Below are 25,779 nucleotides of genomic sequence, written 5' to 3'. Positions count from 1 at the left end.
ACTTGTAAGGAGACGCACACATCCCGTGGTAAAATTAACAATTCTCTAATCAGTCCTGCACGCACACAGCTGCCTGTGAACCTAACCTTTTCCCACTCAAACTGGCCTTTAACTGGCTGTGAATTCAGTTTGAGAGCTCTAGATGTCAGCAGATCTATATCGGTGAGACCAAGCGGAGGTTGGGCGATCGTTTCGCCGAACACCTCTGCTCGGTCCGCAATAACCAAGCTGACCTCCCGGTGGCTCAGCACTTCAACTCCCCCTCCCACTCCGTCTCCGACCTCTCTGTCCTGGGTCTCCTCCATGGCCACAGCGAGCAGCACTGGAAATTGGAGGAACAGCACCTCGTATTCCGTTTGGGGAGTCTACACCCCGGGGGCATGAACATCGAATTCTCCCAATTTTGTTAGTCCTTGCTGTCTCCTACCCTTCCTCAGCCCCCCTGCTGTCTCCTCCCACCCCCCAGCCTTCTGGCTACTCCTTTTCCCTTTCTTGTCCCCACCCACCCCCGATCAGTCTGAAGAAGGGTTTCGGCCCGAAACGTTGCCTATTTCCTTTGCTCCATAGATGCTGCTGCACCCGCTGAGTTTCTCCAGCTTTTTTGTGTAACCTGAGAGCAAGTATACTTGGTAAGCTGTGAGGTTTGAGAGCAGACCAAACACTGCTGCATTACAAGGGGCTGTGCTGTAACAAATGCCTCGGAGGTGAGGCAGTGTGGAGAGGGATAGTGTTGTCACTGAAGGAGCTGGGAGCTAATCCCGACGATATCTGTGAATGGAGCGGTTAGGAGCGCCATTCCGGATCGAAGGGTCTTGACCCAAAACATCACCCATACCTTCTTTCCAGAGATGCTGCCTGTCCTGCTGAGTTACTCCAGCATTTTGTGTCTATCTATAGTTTTATTTAGTTTAGTTTATGTTTAGGTTAAAGATACAGCACGGAAACAGGCCCTTCGGCCCACCTAGTCCACACCGACCAGCGATCCCTGTACACCAACACTCTCCTACACAAACTGGGGACAATTTACATTCATACCTTGCCGATTAACCTGTACGTCTTTGGAGTGTGGATGAAACCGAAGGTCTTGGAAAAAACCCACGCAAGTCACGGGGAGAATGTACAAACTCCGTAAAGACAGCACCCGTAATCAGAATCTAACCGGGGTCTTTGGCGCTGTAATAGCTGGAAGGCAGCAACTCTACCGCTGCACCAACGTGCTGTCTAATTCATTCGGTTTTGTCTCGTTTGTTTTATATTGCTGCTGCTCCTTCTGTCCTGCCCTGCTCTCAGCTTTGAGTGTTAATTTCGTCTACATCAAAAATAAAAGTACAGTTCAGTACAGCACAGGCCCTTCGGCCCACAATGTTTGTGGCTGAACATGATGTCAAGACAATCTCATATTCTGGCTGCATGTGCTCCAAATCCCGCTACTCCCTGCATATCCATGAGCCTGTCTAAAAGTCTCCTAAACGTAACTATTGTATCTGCCTCCACCACCACCCCTGGCATTATGTTCCAGACATCCACCAGCCTCTGTGTAAAAAACATTTCCCGACACACATCTCCTTTAAACTTTGTCCTTCTCACCTGAAATCTACACCTGTTAGTCTTTGACATATTTACCCTGGAAAAAATGTTCTGACTGTCTAACCTATCTATGCCACTCATCATTTTATATACTTCTACGGGGTCTCCCCTCAACCTCTGGAGTTCCAGAGAATGTCTGTCCAACCACTCAACCCCCTAATGCAGGCATCATTCTGGTCAACCTCTTCTTCACCCTCTCCAGAGTATCCTTCCGGTAATGGGGCAACCAGGACTCCACATGTAGCATAACCAGAATCCTATAAAGCTACATTGAGTAACAAAGCTATTGAGTTTATATCTCTGACTAGAAAACCATACAAACTGCAATACTTTTATTTAGTTTAGATTAGAGATACAAATGTACTGCACGGAAACGGGTCCTTCAACCCACCGAGTCCATGGCAGCCAGTGATCCCCGCACACTAACACTATCCTACACACATTCGGGACAATTTACAGTTTTACCAAGCCAATTAACCTACAAATCTGTACGTCTTTCGAGTGTGGGAGGAAACTGGAGATCCCAGAGAAAGCCCACGCAGGTCACGTACAGACATGTACAGACAGCTTCCTTAGTCAGGATCGAAACCGGGTCTCTGGCGCTGTAAGGCAGCAGCTGCCCTATTCCGAGTGCCTGAGTCTTATATTAAAGCACTGGATGGATCAGGGTATTTGACAATTGTGCACCAGATGTCCACAGCAGCACATCGTTTCAACACATATTATTCCCAATTGTAGCAGGTCATATCAGCAATCGTTGAATGAAACTGTCTCTCAGGAGATGGGACTAATTCTGGAGACACTGGACCAGCAAGGATTCTGAACCATTACCTATTGAGAAGAATGAACAGTCATCTACAATTCCAAAGTTATCTTGAAGGATGAGATGCAGTGAGAAACAATATATCAAACAAGTCAACAGTGCTTTCGTCAGATACTTTATTAGAACAGAGAACAGTAAGGGCAGCACGGTGGTGCAGCAGTAGAGTTGTTGCCTTACAGCGCCAGAGACCTGGGTTCGATCCTGACTGCGGGTGCTGTCTGTACGAAGATTGTATGTTCTCCCCGTGACCTACGTGGGTTTTCTCTGAGATCTTCGGTTTCCTCCCACTCTCCAAAGTACAAGTTTGTAGGCTAATTGGCCTGGTATAAATGTAAATTGTCCTTAGTGTGTGTCAGTTAGTGTGCGGGGATCGCTGGTCGGTGCGGACTCGATGGGCCGAAGGGTCTGTTGCCACACTGTATCTTTAAACTAAACAGTACAACATGATGCCAAGGTGAACTGGTCTCCTCTGCCTGAATGTGATCCATATCCTTCCATTCCATGCATATCCATGTGCGTATCTAAATACCTTTTAAATACCACTATCGTATCTGCCTCCACCCACCCACCAAAAAAAAATGTGCCTCCCGCATTTCCTTTAAACTTTGCCCCTCTCGCCTTAAATCTATGCTCTCCTGTCTTTGATATTAACACCTTGGCGTGAAAAAGGTTCTGACTTCCTACCTCTGTCTCCACGACTCTCTATAGCCCTATGCCTCTCATAATGCTGCATGCTTCTATCAGGTCTCTCCTCAGCCTCCAACATTCCAGAGAACACAATCCAAGTTTGTCCAGCCTCTCCTCCGAGCTATGACAGCTTTGCTGCATTTCTTTTTTCACGTGTGCTTCTCTAAACCGTTTCCATCCTTTCTGAGTTAGGGCTTCATTCCATTAAGGACATCTTCAGATAACCCAGAAAACATTCACCATTGTTGGACTCAGCCCTGCAGCTCTCAGCTTGTTTTACTTTGTGCACCAGCTGCACTTCATGACAGAGTTCAACTAAAGTTACAACTGCCTTAAAAGTAATCAAGTATGCACAGTTTATAGGAAATAGACTGCACACGTCCAGTCAAATAAAAGCCCCTTTACATCATTGAACAGGGGATTTGACTCATCTGAAGGCTGGGCTTGTTTGGCGGTGACATACATGCTAGAAAGACCTACACTTTGAACCGGTCTGCATTCAATTAGCTGATCTCAGCCAGTGGAGCAGTAATGTGACAACTGAACTCTTACGTCTGAAGTCTTGTTGTTTATGTTGTAATTTGTTCAGACCCATCGGGGCAGCCGAGTGTTTCTGAGAGAGAAGGAGCAAGGGGAAGAAAAACATGAAACAGTACGGGAGGGGTTAACTCCAAAGAGGGGAAACTGGGACAGAGCATATCATCAATCAAATAAAGGAGGTGAAAGAGACAGCAGTTCAGTACCACAGCACAGAGTTGCTGGAGGAGCTCAGCGGGTCAGGCAGCGTCTCTGGAGGGAATGGGCAGTTGGCGTGTCGGGATGGGACCCTTCTTCGGACTGAAGAAGCGTCCCGACATGAAATATTGCCTGGCCCGTTGAATTCCTCCAGCACTTTGTGTTTTGCTGATGATTCCAGCATTTGCAGTTCCTCGTGTCCAGCAGTTCATGCCATTGTGCGTACCAAGACTCCAACTTTAAGAGCTTTCAAGAGTTTCATTAGGGAAACATAGAAACAGACCCTTCGGCCCACCAAGTCCATGCCGACCGGCAATCCACACACACACACACACACACCACACCACACCACACCACACAGCCTGTACGTCTTTAGAGTGTGGGAGGAAACTGGAACTTCCAGTTAGAATGGAGTACTAACTGTACGAGAGTACCCGGGTCCCTGACGCTTTAAGCCAGTAGCTTTACTGCTGCGTCACCATGCTGCCCATTTTATTATTTTACCGTCATGTATATTGAAGCGGAACAATGAACTCTCTCAATTCACCCTCACTTTTACTTCTGCTTAACTCTGCAGCTTTTGGGACACAATAGACCTTTAATTCCGCTTCTCCTTCCACAGATGCTGCCTGACCTGCTGAGTGTTTCCAGCATTTTCTTTTTGTTCACGGACACTCAGCATCTCAGGAAGCGTCATTAGAGAACGTGGATCGGCAACGTTTCGGAAACAATCCCCATGGATACAATTCTGTCCGGATCTCCAGATAAACTGGAAGATGGCTTTGGTGAGTGTTGTGTTCAGGAGCAGGATAGGGGCAAACCTGAACCAAAGGGTGCAAGTGGCCCAAAGAGTCTGAAGGGCCCTGACCCAGAACGTCTTTGGACTGTAGAGAAAATATCTTAGTGAAACAGCCTGGAAACGGGCCATTCCACCCACCGAGACCACGCCAACCTGTGATCACCCCGTAGACTATAATAATAATAATAATCTTATTTATATAGCACATTTTCAGTCAACTTGCATTGACCCCAAAGTGCTTCATATAATGACATTACATTTACACACAGGCAAAGGTGGGTGAAGTGTCTTGCCCCAAGGACACAACTCCAAGCGGGATTTGAACCGGCTACCTTCCGGTCGCCAGCCGAACACTTAGCCCATTGTGCCATCTGTCGCCCTAGCACTATCCTACAAACTAGGGACAATTTACAATTTTACCAACGCTAATTAACCTACAAACCTGTACGTCTTTTGAGTGTGGGAGGAAACCGGAGCACTGGGAGAAAACCTACGTGGTCACAGGGCGAACGTACAAACTCCGCACAGACAGCACCCGTACTCAGGATCAAACCCGAGTCTGTGTCACTGCGAGGCAGCAGCCCTACCGCTGCGCAACTGTGCTTCCTATCCATGTTCTCCACAGATGCTGCCTGACCTACTGAGTTACTCCAGTATTTTGTATTTTGCTCGCGATTCACAATACCTCATGCCTCTAATAATGGTCAGTGCCGTTTTTCACGGGACGTTCTTTCTTGCTGAGTTCCGCCATTTTCGTGAACACATTTGTCTTTCTGCAATTGTTCTCACTGCTGCTGGGTACATAGTGAATCCTTCCGTGGGCTGTGGTTAACATCAGCATTTGAAATCACCATATTGCACCTAAGATAGGAATAAAAATGTTGGAGTAACTCAACAGGTCAGGCAGCAAGTCTGGAGAAAGGAACAGGTGATGTTTTGGGTTGAGATACCTTCTACAGACATGTTGTCTTGGTATATTCATCATTAGACCACAACAGTACGACAACGAGGCAGGTCAATGGAGATGTTCCAGGACAGTCATGGTCACGGAACATGGAAACAGGCCCTTCAGCCCAACCCTTCAATGCCGATCAAGATATCTCATCAAATTTAGTCCGTTACCCATGTTTGGCCCATATCCCTCTAAACCTATCCATGAACCTGTCCAAATATCTTTTAAACAGGTACTTTGGATCAGTCTTCATGAACAGGTACTTTGGATCCGTCTTCACTAAGGAGGACACAAACAATCTTCCTGATATGTTAGAGGCCAGAGGATCTGGGCTGACGGAGGAACTGAACAAAATCCACATTAGGCAGGAAATGGTGTTGGGTAGACTGATGGGACTGAAGGCTGATGAATCCCCAGGGCCTGGTGGTCTGCATCCCAGGATACTTAAGGAATTGGCTTTAGAAATCGTGAATGCATTGGTGATAATCGTCCAATGTTCTACAGACTCGGGATCAGTTACCGTGGATTGGAGGGTAGCTAATGTTATCCCACTTTTTAAGAAAGGCGGGAGAGAGAAAACAGGGGATTATAGACCAGTTAGCTTGACATCGGTGGTGGGGAAGATGCTGGAAGCAAATTATAAAATATGAAATAGCCGCACATTTGGGCAGCAGTAACAGGGTCAGTTCGAGTCAGCATGGATTTAGGAAGGGGAAATCATGCTTGACGAATCTTCTGGAATTTTTTGAGGATGTAACTAGGAAAATAGACAAGGGAAAGCCAGTGGATGTAGTGTACCTGAACTTTCAGAAAGCATTTGATAAGGTCCCACGCAGGAGATTAGTGGGCAAAATGAGGGCACATGGTATTGGGGGTAGAGTGCTGACATGGATAGAAAATTGGTTGGCAGACAGGAAAAAAAGAGTAGGGATTAACGAGTCTCTTTCAGAATGGCAGGCAGTGACTAGTGGGGTACCGCAAGGCTCGGTGATGGGACCGCAGCTATTTACAATATACATCAATGATTTGGATGAAGGGATTCAAAGTAACATTAGCAAATTTGCAGATGACACAAAGCGGGGTGGCAGTGTGAACTGTGAGGAGGATGCTATGAGAATGCAGGGTGACTTGGACAGGTTGGGGGAGTGGGCAGATGCATGGGAGATGAAGTTTAATGTGGATAAATGTGAGGTTATCCACTTTGGTATAAAAAACAGGAAGGCAGATTACTATCTAAATGGCGTCAAGTTGGGAAAAGGGGAAGTACAACGGGATCTGGGGGGTCCTTGTTCATCAATCTATGAAAGTAAGCATGCAGGTACAGCAGGCAGTGAAGAAAGCAAATGGCATGTTGGCCTTTATAACAAGAGGAGTCCAGTTTAGGAGCAAAGAAGTCCTTCTGCAGTTGTACAGGGCCCTAGTGAGACCACACCTGGAGTATTGTGTGTAGTTTTGGTCCCCTAATTTGAGGAAGGACATTATTGCTATTGAGGGAGTGCAGCGTAGGTTTACAAGGTTAATTCCCGGAAACAGGCCCTTCGGCCCAACTTGCCCACACCAGCCAACATGTCCCAGCTACACTAGGCCCACCTACCTGTGCTTGGTCCATATCCTTCCAAACTTGTCCTATCCATGTACCTACCTGTCTGTCTCTTAAATGTTGGGACCGTCCCAGCCTCAACTACCCTCTCTGGCAGCTTGTCCCATACACCCACCACCATTTGTGTGAAAAAGTTACCCCTCAGATTCCTATTAAATCCTTTTCCTCTCACCTAAGTCCTCCAGACCTCGATTCCCCTACTGTTGGCAAGAGACTCTGTGCATCTACCCGATCTATTACTCTCATGATGTTATACACCTCTATAAGATCACCCTTCATCCTCCTGTGCTCCAAGGAATAGAGACCCAGCCAACTCAACCTCTCCCTATAGCTCACCCCCTCTAGTCCTGGCAACATCCTCGTAAATCTTCTCTGAACCCTTTCAAGCTTGAAAATATCTTTCCTATAACATGTTGCCCAGAACTGAACACAATACTCTAAATGCAGTTTCACCAACGTCTTATACAACTGCAACATGACCTCCATTTATTGCCCTCATGATTCTATACACCTTGACAAGATCAACCTTCAGCCTCCTGCGCTCTAAGGAATAATCTTAGGCTGTCTAACCTCTCCCTATAGCTCAGGCCCTCAGGTCCTGCCAACATCCTCGTAACTCTTCTCTGTACCCTCCCCAACAGAGAGGGGGAAGAGGATGGAGTGAAGAAGAAAGTGGGGAAAAAAGATAAAAGAGAACAAGAAAGAGGATATTTTCTGACCATGTGGTTTCTGCTCTTAGAATACAAAAACATGAATTCTTTATAAATGGGTCCAAAGACTAAAAGCACTGGTAATATAATATCACAGTGAATTGTTCTCTGAAATAATTTTAGAGCTTTCTCGTCAAAGTGGCTGCAAATTCCAAAGACTAATTACAGCTTTGTTTATAGCTTTGCTTTAAACTGCAGCAAGTTACAAGAATGGGAGGGAAGTTTGGAACTTGTCCTGAACTAGAATAATGTCTGATAAAAACTATTCTTAAAGCCAGTCAGCACCATCAAAAACCTGCTACCCTCACATATTTAGGTGTCTACTAGACCAAGTGCAGACCCGTTGGGACTGTTCCCCCAACGTGCGGTTGTGTGTGGGGGGGGGGGGGGGCGGCATGCAGCATCACACACACTAACTATCTCCCCGCAGGGGCAGCAGAGAGAATGGGGAATTTTGTAAAATCATTAATATCTCTGTCATATTTCATCGACGGGAAAAATCCTCAGCACACATATGGCGGAGGGGGGCTCTGAGCGAGGTGGCCAAAAATGATGGCCGTAGGTGGCGGCGTTCTCTCGGAAATCGCAGCACAGATCGCCAAAACCGGTCAAGAACAGAGTTTTAGTAATATATAGAAGATAATATTCTAAACTCAACCTAACTAAAGTAAACTAAGCTAAGGTAAGCCTCACTAAACTTAACGCAACTCAAAACCCAACTAATCTAAACTAAACTAAACTAAATTTAACAAAGCTCAGAGCCACAACCTCTCTAGACTAAAGATATGCCCTCTAGTCTTAGATATTTCCACTCTGGGCTGGTAATATGTCCTGACTGTCTACCCTATCTATGCCTCTCATAACTTTATATCAGGTCTATCAGGTCTCCCCTCAACCACTGACGTTCCTGAGAAAACAATCCAAGCCTGTCCAACATCTCCCTGCAGGTAACACCTTCAAATCTAAGCAACATTCTGGTAAGCGGCTTTGCACACTTTACAAAGCCTCCACATTCATGGATAAGAAAGGCTCAGGGGGATTATGGTTCAAATGCAGGCAGGTGGGAATCGCTTGGATGGGGCATCTTGGTTGGCTTGGGCAAGTTGGGCCTTCGGGCCTGTCTCCATGCTGTATTAATTCATGACTCCAGAGGATTAAGAGGCCAACATCTCACACCTTCCAACCCGCACCTATCCCAGGGAGATTTACCTGAAACACCAGCATCCACAAGCTTCCTCGAGCCACCTTCCTCTCGACTCTGACGTGGAAGATCTCCCTCCTGCCACTGCCCACCAGCCAACTCTTGGTGAACCTCCCCGTGTATCTGGATATCTGGTCCAGGGGGACTGGTTAGCACGTAACAAAAGCATTTCACAGTACCTCTGTACACGCGACAATTAACAAAATTGAACTGCAACTTTCAAATCATTGTTTCCAGTGGAACGATTGAGTTGCCATCTGGAACGGAAATTACAGTGAATCAGTATTTTTCCTGAGGTGAGGGTTTGCTCTCATTTACTGGATCAGAACTTCACGAGCTTGTGTCCCATCCCAGAGCTCTTTCCAATCTCAGTTCTCAGTGAGTTGGTGCTGCCTTCATGAGGAGATATTAAACTGAGACCTGTCTTTTAAGTAGAAAAAGGATCCCTCTGCACCATTTCAGGGGAGCGGGAAAATAGTGCCCACTGCCCCCAGGCCAACAAATCACTCAAACATTCCTAAAAAGTGACAGCCGCAGAAAGAATTATCTGCTAGTTTAGTTTAGAGACCTGTAGCGCCTCCCGGAGCGCAGTAAAACAGACGTCCTTCGGATCCCTCCACCACCAAATACACGCCGACCAGGCCAACTAATCACTCCCCCACGCACAGATTATCTTAGTTTAGTTTAGAGATACAGCGCAGAAACAGACGCTTCGGCCAACCAAATACACACTCGAACAATTTACAATTATACAAACCTGTACATCTTTGGAGTCTGGGGGGAAATCGGGGATCACAGAGAAAACTCACGCAGGTAATGGGGAGAACGTACAAACTCCGTAGTCAGGTTTGAACCCCGGGTCTCTTGCGCTGGAAGCATTGTAGGGCAGCAACTCTACCGCTGCGCCACCAATTTGTGAATTAATGTCATTATGTGTGTCGTGGGAACTAGCTATACATACATTAGCTGCCATGTACCATTGGTAAAGTGAAGTACTTTATGAAGGACATAGAACAGTACAGCACAGGAACAGGCCCTTCGGCCCACAATGTCTGTGCCGAACATGATGCCAAACTATACTAATCTACCCTGCCTGCACACAATCCATATCCCTCCATTCCCTGCATATCCATCTGCCTATCAAAAAGGATTTTATACTGTTGTATGTGCCTCCACCACCACCCCAGGCAGCATGTTCCAGGCTCCCACTGCACTCTGTTTAAAGCATTGCCCTGCTCATTTCCTTTAGAACGGTCTCGACCCGAAACGTCACCATTCCTTCTCTCCAGAGATGCTGCCTGTCCCGCTGAGTTCCAGCTTCAGTTTAAATCAGCATTTCCTTCCTACTCATCTCCTTTAAATGTTGCCTCTCACACCTTAAAGCTATGCCCTCTGGTCTCTGTTATTGCCACCCCAGGAGAAAGATTCTGACTGTCTACCCTATCTGTGCCTCTTATGATTCTATTCACTTCTATCTGATATCTCCTTCAACCTCCGGAGTTTCAGAGAAAACAATCCAGGTTTGGAATATTATCTGTAACATTTATTGAATGGTCATGAGCGAGAGGCGATCTATACATTTTACTACCCTTTACTAAAAGAAAGTTGGGCAGTACAGAGGCACAGCGGTAGAGTTGCTGCCGAACAGCGCCAGAGAACTGGGTTTGATCCTAACTATCCCCGTGACTGCGTGGATTTTCCCCACACTCCACAGACGTACAGGTTGTAAGTTAATTGGTTTGGGTAACGTGTAAAATGGCCCCTAGTGTGGAGGACAGTGTTAGTGTACGGGCATCTTTTTTCAATGAGAGTTGGATATAGCTCTTTGGGCTAACATAATCAAGGGATATGGAGAGAAAGCAGGAGCCGGGTACTGATTCTGAATGATCAGCCATGATCATATTGAATGGCGTTGCTGGCTCGAGGGGCCGCATGGCCTACTCCTGCACCTATTTTCTATGTTTCTATGATCGGTGGGCTGAAGGGCCTGTTTCTTTGGAAATCCGTGAAAATGTACGTTAACGTCAGTCTGAAGAAGGGTCTCGACCTGAAATGTTGCCTATCCAAGTTCTTCAGGGATGCTATCTGACTCGCTGAGTTACTCCAGCATTTTATTTTGTAAACCAGCATCTGCAGTTCTTTGGCATCATGCTCCTTTAATGTATTGTGTGCAATACGTGCAAAGCTGGAGTCATTCATTTTTTTTAAAAACATGCTTTTTGCTGCTCTTGTACAGACACTGCTGCATCGTACAGACAGAAGCCCAGCCCAGTTAAATCAATGACACATCCATCTATCAGAAGACACGGGCTGCTTCTTCTTCTTGCGTATGGCGTGCACAGCCTAAAGTTGTAGGGCAACTTGTTCTATTTGATCTTATTTTATTCTGCACGCCAGGTTGATTGCATTCGTTGAAACAGGGAGGACTACGTGAAGGTTGCAATCTCCCACCCCCACGGGCTGCTGTGGAAACATCAAATGCCTAATAATGAGCTAAGTAGTTCCAGATGTCCTTGCTGGCCTTCTTGTTTCAGATGCTGGGACCTAAAGGGTTACTGTAAAACTATGCCCCTTGGTAACTAAAACAGTCAAATTTTGACTGGAGCTGCAACTGAAGATCGCCCAGTTTTTAGCATTAAACTCTCAGCAGGAACAATAAAAATCCCAGAAGGAATGAAGTGCCATCTAAGTTCTGCTGTGGTTGGGAGTTTTGTTTTTAATTTGTTCAGAGTCCATTGGCAGAGGGGCAAGATGTTTGGGATTTTGCAAGACTTGCATGTGTTTTCAATAAACCCTGGAAAATGAATCCACAGAGGTAAAATCCAGAGCTCTTTTCATTTCGGTTCTTCTCCCGTACTAAAGAATCGGCACAAATCTTAAATCCTCTGTGCTCTTTGTTTTTGAAAGGTTTTTTTTTCAGCCAGCCAAAACGAGAGCTCAAATGGATGCATGTTCCCTGGGATTAGCCTTTCGTATGATTATACATGACAGAGTATTTACTTTCAGAGGCCCTGCGAAGGATAACCAAAAAAGGGCATGTTGCAGGACATTTCTGGCAGCCAGTAACAGTTTTCAGGAGTTTTTAAGTCTTGTTTCTTGATGAGTGACTTCCTGTACATGCCTGGGGAATGACAGGCATGCCTGGATGGAGGTGGGACTCAGAGCCGGTTCAAATCCCGCCATTGGTTCCTTCTGTGAACAACCCAGGGACAATGCAGGCGAGTGGCTATCAACTGTAAACATAGGGGGAGATATGTTCCCTTGGCATTGACTTTGGGAGGGGCCTAGGCATGAGTGGAGTCTTATTGAATAGAACTGTGTGAGTATTTTGACTGCCTGTACATCTCCGCACTCCTGCCGCCTCGTAGCCCGTATTCTTTGACAGCCAGCCAGCGCTGAAGCTGCACAGAGGTAAGGCATGCACTTCTGGTATTCTGTGTAGCAAGCAATATCTCAAAGAGGCGAAAGAGCCGCGTAGAGCTGCATTAGGATGCAACCTGATTTTTCAGTTAAAGGTTCGACTGATCACGGTTGCAGCACAGCTGATTTGTGAAAGGACTGTGCGGGATTTTGCAAAGGGATAAGTGGCATTCTGACCAGGGGGATCTTGGAGGAGGTTTTTTATTTGTTTCACGACAAGAGGCAAAATGTTGCTTTAGGTTGTGTAATTTGTGCCATATATCCATTAGGGGGGCAGATGGTAATTTTACACATAGAAAACGTGAGGTGACAATTTTCATGTGATTTATATGTATATATATATATGTCTTTAAGTCTTTTCTACGGAAGATATTGTACCTTGCATTTTAATTCAGATGTTCGACAGAGAGAGGAACAACACTTGGATAGGTTCTGAGCTGCAGACAGACGCCCTGCGTGAATCACTATTTTGCTTTCTCATGAGTCGAACGTGAACTTTTATCCTCGGATCAGCCTGACATATTCAGACGATTTAGACCGTTGTTGGAGCCCCTATCTGATTTCAGGCTCACCGTTGCTTAAACCTGTGGAATGCCACATAGTTTGTGTTGGATCCTTTACAGTGTCTTTCTTTATAGCTTGTCCTCTGATATTAGATGTTCGTACGTAATTAAACATCCCGGCGCCTCTCTTTCTTTCCATGTCCTACTGAGCCTCTAGTAAAAAAAAAGTTCTTGAAAGCATTTCCGCAGTTGCTTGTTAAAATAGTTTATCTGAACATAAGTCCTCACAGATCAAATCATGAGCTCCTAGTGATATGGGAGGGGAGGGGATGGAGGAGTAATAGTGATCTCTGCGCAACAAGGTGATAAGATTGGAGATCCATACTTGGGGAATGTCTGTCTCAGCAAACACCTCAGTTAACTTTTGCTTGGGAAAGTTGGCGCCCTGCCAGTATCTTGAAAAGTAAAAAGGTTAGCTAAATATTTGCTGGCCTTCTGTGGAAGCACATCTGATAAGGAATCCATGTTAGGAAAAAATGAAGAGAATGCACTCAAGGCATAGGCCTTATAAGGAGCAAATTTAACTTAGTAACAGATGATGGGTTTGACCTATGGAATGTAAGAAAGCATTTGAAAAAAACCTGTGGCATTCTTACATGTACAACTAGCAAGAGAACAACAGAATGATTTTGGTTTTGAGGTCCGCATTCCTTGTCTGAGCGCTGATGGTCTTTGTGTCCTTGCTTATTGTGTACATCGAATTGTGGCTGTGTTTGAACTGTTCCTTTTGGCAAAGTCTATATCGGTGATTTGGTTGCTTTTCCAGTCCACTCTAGCTGATCATCATGCAATTTTATTGATTATTCCTACATTTGTGCAACAGAACATTGAACATAGTCCAGTACATCACAGGAGCGGGCCCTGCGAACCACAATGTTTTTGCCGAACATGATGCCAAGTTTAAACTGATCTCATCTGCCAGTACATGTTCCATATCCATCCATTCCCTGCAGTTCTGTGGGCCTATCTAAAAGCCTCTTAAACGCCACTATCTTAATTAATTGGAGCGACTCAGAAATCTCAGTTTGTAATTGTAATGCTCTGCCGGCTCAAGATATACATATTCGGCATCTTTTAGTGAAATAATCTTGTCTTGCTGAGCTCACTGCATAAATAGCTGAGTTTTATCTGTCTCTTGCTGATTAGACCCTTTCTTGATTAGACTAGTTGAAAGCATTCCTTGCGCTCAGCCTTGTATTGCTCAATTGGTGATTCTGAGCCTTCCTGAGCGAAAATATTCGAGCGCAGACCAGAGACCACAAAATAGCCCAAGCCCAGTAGATCCGTCTGATAGTGATGTTAGTCAGGGTTGCCCAGATGTCTGAAGTTCTCACTCTTGGGAGCTGCTGCTGGGAGTTTGCAAATAGCTGAGCATCTGAGCCGGCAAAATCTAATTATGTGAAAAGTCTGGGCTGTGAAAGACGAAAGGAAATCGCTCAGCCTCTTTGACAGCTTCTCAGTAAGGGTGAACGTCAACCACAACCACACCACTGGTGTGAATTAGCTTTCCCGTGTGTCATTGTGGTGATTGCATCAGGAGGAGCAGAGCCTGCTTCCAGAGACGTGGCTGCAGTCTGGGATAAAGGGGAGACGCAAGAAATTGCAGAGGATGCAATCTCCATCAAAAATACAAAACGCTGGGTGCAGCATGGTGGTGCAGCGGTAGAGCTGCTGCCTTACAGCGCTTACAGGACCAAAGACCCGGGTTCTATCCCGACTATGGTGTTTGTACATTCTCCCCGTGACCGCATGGGTTTTCTACGATATCTTCGGTTTCCTCCCACACTCCAAAGACGTACAGGATTGTAGGTTAATTGGCTTGGTATGAATGGGAAAAAAAATGTCCCTAGTATTAGTGTGCGGGGATCGCTGATTGGTGTGGACTCGGTGGGCCAAAGAGCCTGTTTCCGCACTGTCTAAGCTAAGCTAAGCTAAACTAAACTAAAACTCAGCGGGTCAGGCAACATCTGTGGCGGGTCCAAACGAGGAACTACGGATGTGGAAGAAGGAACTGCAGATGCTGGTTTACACCGAAGATGGACACAAAATGCTGGAGTAACTAAACGGGTCAGGCAGCATCTCTGGAGAAAAGGATGAAGGGACTCGACCTGAAACGTCACCTATTCCTTTTCTCCAGAGATACTGCCTGACCCGTTAAGGAACTACAGATGCTGGTTTACAAAAAAAAGATGCAAAGTTCTGCAGTAACTCAGCGGATTGGTATCTCTGGAGAACATAGACAGGTGGCATTTCAGGTTGGGTCCCTTCAGCAGATTCTGTGGAGTTTTATTCTACTTCAAGTCAGATCAAATAATCAGAGACTCAAATGAAGGCCATTCAGCCCATGGGATTTCAGTTTGACTATATACCACGGCAACTCTGGTATATTTAGATTAGATTAGATTAGATATAACTAGGAGAGAGTTGCCCCTCTCCCCCAGGCTATTTTCCTCAAGCTTGCATTATTTTCCTCACCATATATTTATCTACTTGCCTCTGGAAGATCAGAGCACAACATGCCTCCTTCACATCTACAGTGAGTGTGGTCCAAGCTCCAGCCATATGCTGTGTAGAAAAGTCGTTTTTCATCACTACTGATAGAACATAGAACAGTGTAGCATAGGAAGAGGTCCTTCTGCCCACAGTGTCCATGGAAAGGCACAAAGGACTGGGGGCTCAGGCAGCAGCTCTGGAGAACATGGACAGGCGACTTTTCGGATTGAGACCCTTTTTCAGAGTGATCATGTTGAATATGATGCCAAGTTAAACTACTCTCTGGCTGCACATGATCCACACCCTTCCATTCCCAGCATATCCATGTGCCTATCTAAAAGCCTCTTTAAACACCATTAGCCTATTTGCCTTTCTGCCTCCACCATCACCCTTGGTAGGGCTTTCCAGGTACCCACCTCCTTTAAAATTTGACCCTCTCATCCTAAAGCTCTGCCCTCTAGTCTTTGACATCTCTTTTATTTTATACCCCTGACCTCTTCCTCTAATGCGAACAGCCTCATATTATTCATTCTGTCCAGACCCTTCATTGTTTTGTAAACTCCTCAGATCTACTCTTAAGTCTTCTCAGTCCCAGCCTTTCTAATCTATCCTTGTAACTGTTCCCTCAACCCAGGCAATGATTATGTTCTCAAATCAGCATCTTTGAAAAAGCAGAATGTCTTTGTGTAAATGTTCAGAGAATGTACTTTTTGTTTTTAAGCCTTATTTATTAATTAAACCAATGGGTATGTATGCTCTGATTTCAAACTGGAGGCTATTTGGGCATGGCATACCTAGTCTTGGTTTTACCTATTGAAGGGAGAAGATGATTATCCAGGTCTCACCTCCTTCTACTCCTCCTTCTGAAAGTTATTGAGTCATTAAGCATTGAAACAGCATGGATAGATTCTTAAATAGTATGGGTATCAGAGGTTATGGGGAGAAGGCAAGAGAAAGGGGTTATGAGGGAGAGATAGTTCAGCCATGATTGAATGGGGGAGTAGACTTGATGGGCCGAATGGCTTAATTCTACTACTATTCCTCATGACCTTATGAAATAGGCCCTTTGGCCCAATTTGTCCAGGCCGACCAAGATGCCCCATCTAAGCTCGTCCCATTTACCCATGTTTGATCCAGATCCCTCTAAACCTTTCTGTTAGAGCACCATGGCAGGCCATGCCGAGTTGGTGTTCGAAGTAGGGGGTTTATTCAAACTGATGTGCACTAGGAGGTCAGCTTAGGCTGAACACCAACTTCACGTGGCCTTTCCAGTTTGCTCCAACACCTTCCTATCCATGTACCCGTCCAAATGTCCTTTAAATGTTGGCATTGTACGTATGTGTATGTGACAAATAAACTTGACTTGACTTGGTCTCAACTACCTCCTCCAGCAGCTCCTTCCATAAACCCACCAGCCTCTGAGTGGAAAAAGTTGCCCCTCAGGTTCCTATTAAATTTTTCCCCTGCCACCTTAAACCTCTGCTCTCTGGTGCTTGATTCTTCCACCCTGGGTACAAGACTATGCATTCACCCTACCTTTCCCCCTCAAGTGCTCGGACTAAGCTGTTGAACTGAGATAGAAGCAGAAAGAAAAATTATAAGGTTATAAGGAAATTAGATCTTAGGAGAATTAATCGATTTTGAATGATTCTTTGAAAACAAATATCAACATGAAGTTCCTCATTTTTAGTGAGAAGTTAACAAAGTTGATATTGGAGCTGTAAATCATGGATGTAAAGGAGATTGCAATAATTCTAGCGAGCACCGATAGTCTTTCCTCACATATTATAGATCCCATGGTACGGGGAAGAGGTAGCCACAGAGCACTTAATGGCTGGCACGGATTCAGTGGGCTTTGGTTACTGCTCTGGTGTTGTTAACCAGTTGCAGTCAAACTACTGTGCGGGAGTCCGAGTGCTTTGCCAAAGACTTGCCTCACTACCGTCGTGATTTAACCATTGCCACAGAGTGTGGAGAAGGCGGGAACTGCCACTGAGTTTACAATCACTTAAATGGCTGTGGTTACATTCGTCACCTCATCTCAAATTATTGGGGGACAATTCTGAAGGCAGTCACTTTAGGTTTGAAGAGGAAAACAAATTGGAGTGTAAATTTGGTATGAAGAAGGAGACGGCAAAGTAAAGCGGAGTGAGATGCTCTCCCTTGCACACCTTGTTCCATTCTGTTCAGCTTTCATCCAAGTCTTGGCCTGGGGTCACACTGTATTTACACCATAGCTGTAGCATCAGTACAGAACCATGTTGCTTTGCATCAAAGATAGACACAACGTGCCGGAGTAACTCAGCAGTTCAGGCAACATCTCTGGAAGAAAGGGACCGGTTTTTGGTTGGAACCATTCTTCAGACTGAAAGTAGAGGTGGGGGGGGTTGAGAGTTGGAGGTGAGGTGAGAAAAACACAATCAAGCCTGGCAACAAATCACCTCAGGCAGACAGGCACACTGGTAGGCCCATTATTGGCTAGGGAAGGTGTGATCTCAATAGACAATAGGTGCAGGAGTTGGCCATTCGGCCTTCGAGCCAACACCGCCATTCAATGTGATCATGGCTGATCGTCCCCAATCAGTACCCCGTTCCTGCCTTCTCTCCACATCCCCTGACTCCGCTATCTTTTAGAGCCCTATCTAGCTCTCTCTTGAAAGTATCCAGAGAACCGGCCTCCACCGAGTCATACAGCACGGAAACACGCCCTTCGGCCCAACTTATCCATATCTACCAACATGCCCCATCTGCGCTAGGCCCACCTGCCTGCGTTTGGCCCATATCCCTCTAAATCTTTCTCTCCATGTATCTGTCCAAATGTCTTTTCAATGTTGTTATAAAACCGGCCTTAACAACCTCCTCTGGCAGCTCGTACCATATACCCCACCACCCTCCGAGTCACAAAGTTGACCCGCGGGTTCCTTGCCCCTCTCACTTTCAACCTGTGCCCTCAGGCTCTTGATTCCCCTACTCTGGGTAAACAACTCTGTGCATTCACCCTATCTATTCTCTTCATGATCTTATACGCCTCTATAAGATCACCCCACATCCTCAGGTTTGCAGGTTAATTGGCGTCTGTACATCACCCCGAGTGTGTCGGGTGTGGATGAGAAAGTGGGATAACATAGAAATAGTGTGATCGGGTGATCGATGTTCAGTATGGACTTGGTGGGCCGAAGGGCCTGTTTCCATAGTGTACCTTTCCAGTCGCTCAATAAGAATCTGCTCTCCAAGTATGTGCTTTTAAATATGGAGTAAACTGGACCCCTCATTGCTAGTTATTTCCCACTGTTAAGAAAGGCATGCTCTGTTCTATTTTGATAAGACATATGCATGAATTAATTTAAAAATAGTTTTCCTATAATGACTTTTCCAGTAGCTCGCAGTTTCAAGTGTTCTGGACACTGATAAATGTACAGCTGCTACACATGATTCCTGGTAATTCACCAGTAGTGTTTATAAATTGGTCTTAATACTGTCGAAATGTATCACTTGAGGATTCTCCCACATTCAATTGGATTCCCACACATATTTCCCACTCTGGCGGAAGTGCTCAGTTGTATCTTTATCGGCTTTTATTTAACAACTTCATGCACAGCTAACCTGCTCATCTTGGCATCATTTATTTTTGCTCCATCCTTCACACATGACATTTTTTTTTTTATGCACCTTTAATTTTATTGCTTCCTATTGTGAAGCAGCATTACTCATCGGGATCTATTATTTCCATCTGCAGCACCATGGTGTCTGTGCAGTTAGAGGCCCACATGTAATAGTCATAGAATCATACTGCATGAAATAGGGACCTTTGGCCCAACTTGCCTACCCCGGCCAACATGTCCCATCTGCCTGGGTTTGGCCCATATCCCTCTAAACCTATCCTATCCCTGTAAAAGCACCAGAGGAATTTAGTCTGGATCAGTTTAAGAAATTCTTGTTAAAGGAAAGATGTTGCCAGGACTCTAGAGATTCAACTTTAGGGAGAGGGCAGACTAGGACCTTATTCTTTGGAGCACATGAGGATGAGGGGTGATCTTATAGAGCTGTATAAAATCATGAGAGGAATAGATTGGGGGGAAAATGCCCAGAGCAGGGGACTCAAACCCAGAGGTTTAAGGTGTAAGGGGAAAGATTTAATACGAACCTGGGGGGTAGCTATCACAACATTTAAAATTCATTTGAATGTACGTGGATAGGATAGGTTTAGAAAGATGTAGGCCATACACAGGCAGGTGGGACTAGTGTAGTTGGAATATGTTGGGTAGCATGGGAAAAGGCCTGTTTCCACACTGAATAACTCGATGACTACGACTCTAGTGTAGAGATGCAGCATGAACATAGTCCGCATGGCAATCAAGCCCATGACAGAACACGGTTGGTTGTTGTGCAGTGCTCATTGATTGCTTGAAAGACACAGCATTAAAACAGGCCCTTCGGCCCAAACAGGCCAAAGAATGCCGTATTCATCTGGTAACCTTTCTTATTATTTAATAAAGGACCCTTGGGGCATAGAATGTTGAACAGTACAGCAGGGAAACAGGCCTTTCAGCCCTCAATGTCCATCCCTTGTTAGTTTGATTTAGTTTTAAATAAATTTAGTTTAAAGATATAGAATGGCAACGGGCCCTTTGACCCACTGAGTCTACGATGACCTTCGATCACCTGTTTACACTAATACTATGTTATCCCACTATCTCATCCATTCCCTACTCACCAGTGGCAATTTTACACGCACATCTTTAGGGTGTTGGAGGAAACCAGGATACCCGGGGGAAACCCACATGGTCACAGGGAGAATGTTCAAACTGAAGAAGGGTCCTGACCTGAAATGTCACCCATGACATTTTTTTCTGATGAGGTGCTGTCTGACCCGCTGAGTTACTCCAGCACTTCCTTTAGTACAAACTCCACTCTTGGACAGCACCCTGGGTTCAAACCTGGGTTTCTGGTGCTGTGAGGCAGTGGGTCTATCAGTGGCACCATTGTCCCGTCCAGTGTAGAATCGAGGAACAGGTTCAGGCGCACTACAGCGTGTTAAAGGACTAGCACTTCATACATGACTATTAGGTGCCAACTAATATTTTCATTACCTAAGTGATAAAGGCAGCAAACAAAATGCTCTTCACCCTCTTGATCTCTGTGACATTAGCACGGCATTATCTTGCAGTTTACCTATCGAAGGCAATCCTGGCTCATTTCCAAGTGCGACTGTGCAGCATATGTTTACTAATGCATTGATTTCTGTGATAAACATTAATCATGGGAGATTGGCTGAGTAAGAAGTTTGCAAAATGAGAAAAAAAAAATTTGTATTTCACGTTTCACAACAATTCCCGAGTCTGTATGTTTATGTCTGGCTCGGCAGTGAGGGCCTTTTAAGAAACGTCGCAATTCTGATGTTTTATAATGTCAGCATTAAGCTGACTTTTACCACTTTTTTTTTTGTAACTATACATTTCAAATAATTCAACATCTTTTCCAACCATTTGTATCATTGTTCAAGAAGGAACTGCAGATGCTTACCTTGTATTCAGATTCAGATTCAATTTAATTGTCATTGTCAGTGTACAGTACAGAGACAACGAAATGCATTAGAGACAACGAAATGTTCAAATATCATTGTTCAAATTGGCAGGAGGTTGATTTATTTCTCTGGGATTTTCGTCGATGTATCCCGGTGGTTTGGGAGTTGCTTGCGTATACGGACGCATCCTTCTGGTCCCTGCGAGAGGGGAGATGGGACAACACCCTGAACCATTCTCGTCCTTGTAGTAAACACTTGCCCGCAAAGCTGTTTGGTGGGGAATAGCAGCTAACCCTAATCCAAGCCCAATATGTCAGGCTGTGCTCGGGCTTGGTCTACATTCTGGTAAAATATGTTGGGCTGTTGGTGTTACTGTTGGTACAAATCAATGAATTAGAATGTAGAGCATCAAACAGTGTAGCACAGTAACAGGCCCTTCGGCCCACAATGTCCGTGCCGAACATGATGCCAAGTTAAACTAATCTCCTCTGCCTGCATATGATCTATGTCCCTCGATTCCCTGCATGTCCATGTGCCTATCTAAAAGTCTCTTAAATGACACTATCTTTAGACATTAGACTTTGGATTTTACAGATACAGCGCAGAAAAAGGCCCTTCAGCCCACCCAGTCCACACCAACCAGCGATCGCAGTACACAAGAACTATCCTACACACCAGGGACAATCTTTTCATAATTTTAGCAAAGTCAATTAACCTACAAACCAGTACGTCTTTGCAGTGCAGGAGGAAACCAGAGCGCCTGGAGAAAACCCACGTGGTCATGGGGAGAATGTACAAAAGCTAGGCACTCTATATTTGATTTTTCCATCCTGGGGGGGAGGGTTCTACCCTATCTATGTCTCTCATAATTTTATGTTAGACCAGGTTGATTTGCTTGGTACCAGCCCATGTAACCTTTTCCAATATGCCTGCTGTATGGCAAGACTTTTTTTCTGCTCTGCTGCCAATGCCTCCAGATTGTCTAAGAAATGGAAAATGCAATAAAAGTGCATGTTTTGAGTTGTACACATTGAGCAAATGGTTGCGACCACTTCGTGATTCAGAGATGAAGATCTTTCTGAGTGGTAAAGAACTTCCACTTGCAAGGTAAAAATTGACACAAAGTGCTGGAGTAACTCAACGGGCCAGGCAGCATCTGTGGATAGGTGACATTGCAGGATGGGAACCACCTACCCAGCACCACCCCCCTTCCCTTCAACCCCAATCATCCTAAAGAAGGCTCCAGACCTGAAATGTCGCCAATCCATGTTCTCCACAGATGCTGCCTGGCCCATTGACTTACTCCAGCATTTTGTATCTTTTTTTTTTGTAAGTTCCTTGTGGTTTTGAGATATGAAAGATATCATACAGCCATTCTGATACTTATGAAAGGTTTAGTTTAGAGATACAGCGCGGAAACAGGCCCTTTGGGCCACCGAGTCCACACAGACCAGCAATGCCCACACACTAACACGACCCTACACACTAGGGACAAGTTACAATTTTACCAAGCCAATTAACCTACAAACCTGTTTGCGTTTGGAGTGTGTGAGGAAATTGGAGCCCCAGATAAACTAAAGTCGGTCATAGGGAGAACGTACAAACTCTGTGCACACAGCACCCGTAGTCGGGATTGAACCCGGGTCTCTGGCGCTGTAAGGCAGCAACTCCTCCTCTGCGCTACTGTGCCGCCCCAAATGCTGTAATGTGAAAAACCATTGCCCCTAATCTATGCACAATAAGAGCCCAAAAACCTCATTGAGAAAGTCATTAGTGAATCAGTGAGGTTAATTGAGGAATTAATATTTTCCAGGGCAATGGGACTACATTCCATTCTTTATCAAATGTGGGTTATTGGATTATCTCATACCGGCACGTCCATCAGTGCAAAGGTGCAATGCTTTCTTGCAGTGGTACGTGAAGGTGTGAGCAGAGACACCAGAATGGAGAACAATCCCACAAACTCTTGGCTCAAGACACATAAACATTACCAATAGGCCAGGACACACTCTGGGGCCAGATACTCTCACTTGGAATATATACTTCAATTTAGCGGAACCCGCTGAGTTTCTCCAGAACTTTGTGGCCTTTTTTAGTAAACCAGCATTTCTGCATTTGTTGGTTTCTTGGAATGAAGAAGGATCCCGACCCGAAGCATCACCTGTCCATTTACCTCCACAGGTGCTGCCTGACCTGCTGAGTTCCTCCAGCATTTTGTACTTTATTGATATCTTCTACTGATCAAGAATGACCTGCTTCCTCTCTGGTTGTGTGGGGTCTGAGGTGACCGATGAGGCCAATGTGGGAGCTGTAGACACCTTCAGCAGAGGGAGCAGGCAGCGCCTGTTGGGACAGGTGTGTGGCTGTGTGTGCCATGTTGCATTCCTTCTAGCACTTATACAAAGCTTCTGTACATTCCTGTGGCATATAGAACAGTACAACACATGACCAGGCCCTTCGGCCCACAATGCAGGCTTGTGAAAGTGTCAACATCATCACCAGGAACAACGGCACACTTCCGCATTGTACATGGATCAGTTGCGTGCTACGTTTACAATCATCTCCTTAAATCTTACATCGTAAAATGTGTGGATTACTGGGCACCTCTTTAAATTAAATCTAGTTTGATTGTGTTCACATGATCCATAGTAAGCAAGCAATGAGTATAAATGAATCCCTGACGTTGAGTCACAGTCACAGAATCATACAGCACGGAAAGAGGCCCTTCGGCCCAACTTTCCCACGCCAACCGACATGTCCCATTCACACTCGTCCCACCTGCCTGCGTTTGGCCCATATCCCTCCAAACCTTTTCTATCCATGTACCTACCAGCCCAAATTCGTATTAAAAGTTATACAAGTCTTCTGTGCATTCCCATTGCATATACAATATAGAACAGTACAACAAAAGAACAGGGCCTTCAGTCCACAATGTGTGTGCCGAACATGATGCCAAGGCAAACCCTCATCTGCCTGCATATAATCCATATCCCTCCATTCCCTGCATATCCATGTGCCTATTTAAAAGTCTCTTAAGCAGCATTACTGTATCTGTTTCCATCAACAACACCATCAGCAGCAGACATTTCCAGGCGCCCCCCACCTTCCGCACATCTTCTTTAAACTTTTCCTAACTTCAACTTAGACTTAAAGTTCTCAGTCGCATCCCAAACATCCGTTGTCTGCATGGAGCAGGGATGTGCAGTGGCCAGTGGAGAAGTTGCTGTGTTTCAGGAAGGCTTTGGAGCAGCACGGTGGCGCAGCGGTAGAGCTGTTGCCTCATAGCGCCAGAGACCCGGGTTTGATCCTAATTATGGGTGTTGTCTGTACGGAGTTTGTCCCTTCTCCCTGTAACTGCGTGGGTTTCTCAGGATGCTCCTGTTTCCTCCCACGTTCCAAAGACGTGCGGGTTTGTAGGTTAATTGGCCCTCTGTAAACTGTCCCTCGTGTGTAGGATAGACCCAGTGTGAGTGGGCGATTGCTGGTCAGCGTGGACTCGTTGGGCCGAAGGGCCTGTATCCACATCCGCAACCCATTGATGATATGTGAACTCATTCTTTGTAGTCAAGTAATGCTTCACTTGCCTCCAGGCAGACAAACCACAGCCCCTGTTGTTGTTCGGTGTCAGTGAGGTTAATACAGACATCTTAACCATTGTTTTTACAAACACACTTTAAGACGCATCGGGAATTCTAAAACTCTGCATTCCTGAGTTCAGGAATTTGCTATCAATGGGCTGAAATCAGTAAAACGACTGGGAACGAAACACAATGCTGTTCCATTCATTCTTTCTGAGGGCTGCACATGATAAGACTTAATTTCAAACATTAAAAGAGTGAAACTATATCTAAATACATAAAAGAGTAGTGAATATTCAATTTCCATAAGTGGTAGTAAGCTTTGCCGAGCGAATGTCCGTTGTACATAATGTTCTGTCTCCCTTCACTATGTTAGACATACCATTAAAACATTTTTTTGGTAATGTTCAAGGTGAAGTACTTTGAACATTCCAAAAATATTGAGTCACAGAATAGTGAAGGCAGAAGTTAACTGGTGCAGGATTTAAAAAAAAAAAAAAAAAATTAGTGGTTTGCAGACATTTGCAAAGTAACATAATATTGCGTTAACATTCCTTTTCGGTTATTTTTTAACTCCCAATTTAAAAAAAAAAATTTGACGCATCAAAGTCAAAAATACTAAATGCCAATCAAATGTGAAGAAGCATTTTTGTGTGTGGCGGTTATGGAAAGATCCAGTGGGGAAGAGAAGATTTGCCAAGTTGCTCCAAACTCCTTAGATGGCGGTGTAGTGAGTACAAGACCAAGTACAGGCATACCTCGAGTGCCGTCAGCTGCTAATATATGTTGCCTTGCTGGGTGTTTTAGGGAGTTTGCCATGGGCATCGAGTTGTCGGAACCAATGGGGACTTAAACAGAACTGCGAGCTCAGACTCGTGTAGGTTTAACAGTGGCTTCAGGCGAGAAATGTGCTGTGTGGACCGCAGGCTGCACTATGCTTTTCATCCTGAAAATAGAATAGGCTTTAGGAACTGTAAAACAAGCATAGTTTCAGATGATTTTACCTGAATGAGGCCAAGATTTCTGTGGGATTATGCTGCACTCTGCTCATTTGGTGGAAAGCATTCAAACATGATTACCTCCCCCACCCCCAACCCAATGAAATTT

General features: G+C 45.2%; 1 protein-coding gene across 2 annotated transcripts in view; it reads left to right on the top strand.

Moving 5' to 3' along the window:
• Positions 1 to 12,266: 12,266 nt before the first annotated feature.
• Positions 12,267 to 25,779, top strand: part of LOC129707706 (non-muscle caldesmon-like) — a 175,540-nt gene continuing 162,027 nt past the window's right edge. The window contains exon 1 of one of the 2 annotated variants that reach the window (XM_055652929.1): positions 12,267 to 12,505. The gene's annotated coding sequence lies outside the window, so the exon portion shown is untranslated. The remainder of the gene's footprint in view (positions 12,506 to 25,779) is intronic. The other variant, XM_055652927.1, reaches the window with a different exon arrangement.

Source organism: Leucoraja erinacea, chromosome 22, assembly GCF_028641065.1.
Source record: "Leucoraja erinacea ecotype New England chromosome 22, Leri_hhj_1, whole genome shotgun sequence".
In the NCBI taxonomy this organism is placed as follows: Eukaryota; Metazoa; Chordata; class Chondrichthyes; order Rajiformes; family Rajidae; genus Leucoraja; species Leucoraja erinaceus.
The sequence above is the reverse complement of the archived record's forward strand: the minus strand, read 5'-3'. Positions and strand labels throughout refer to the sequence as shown.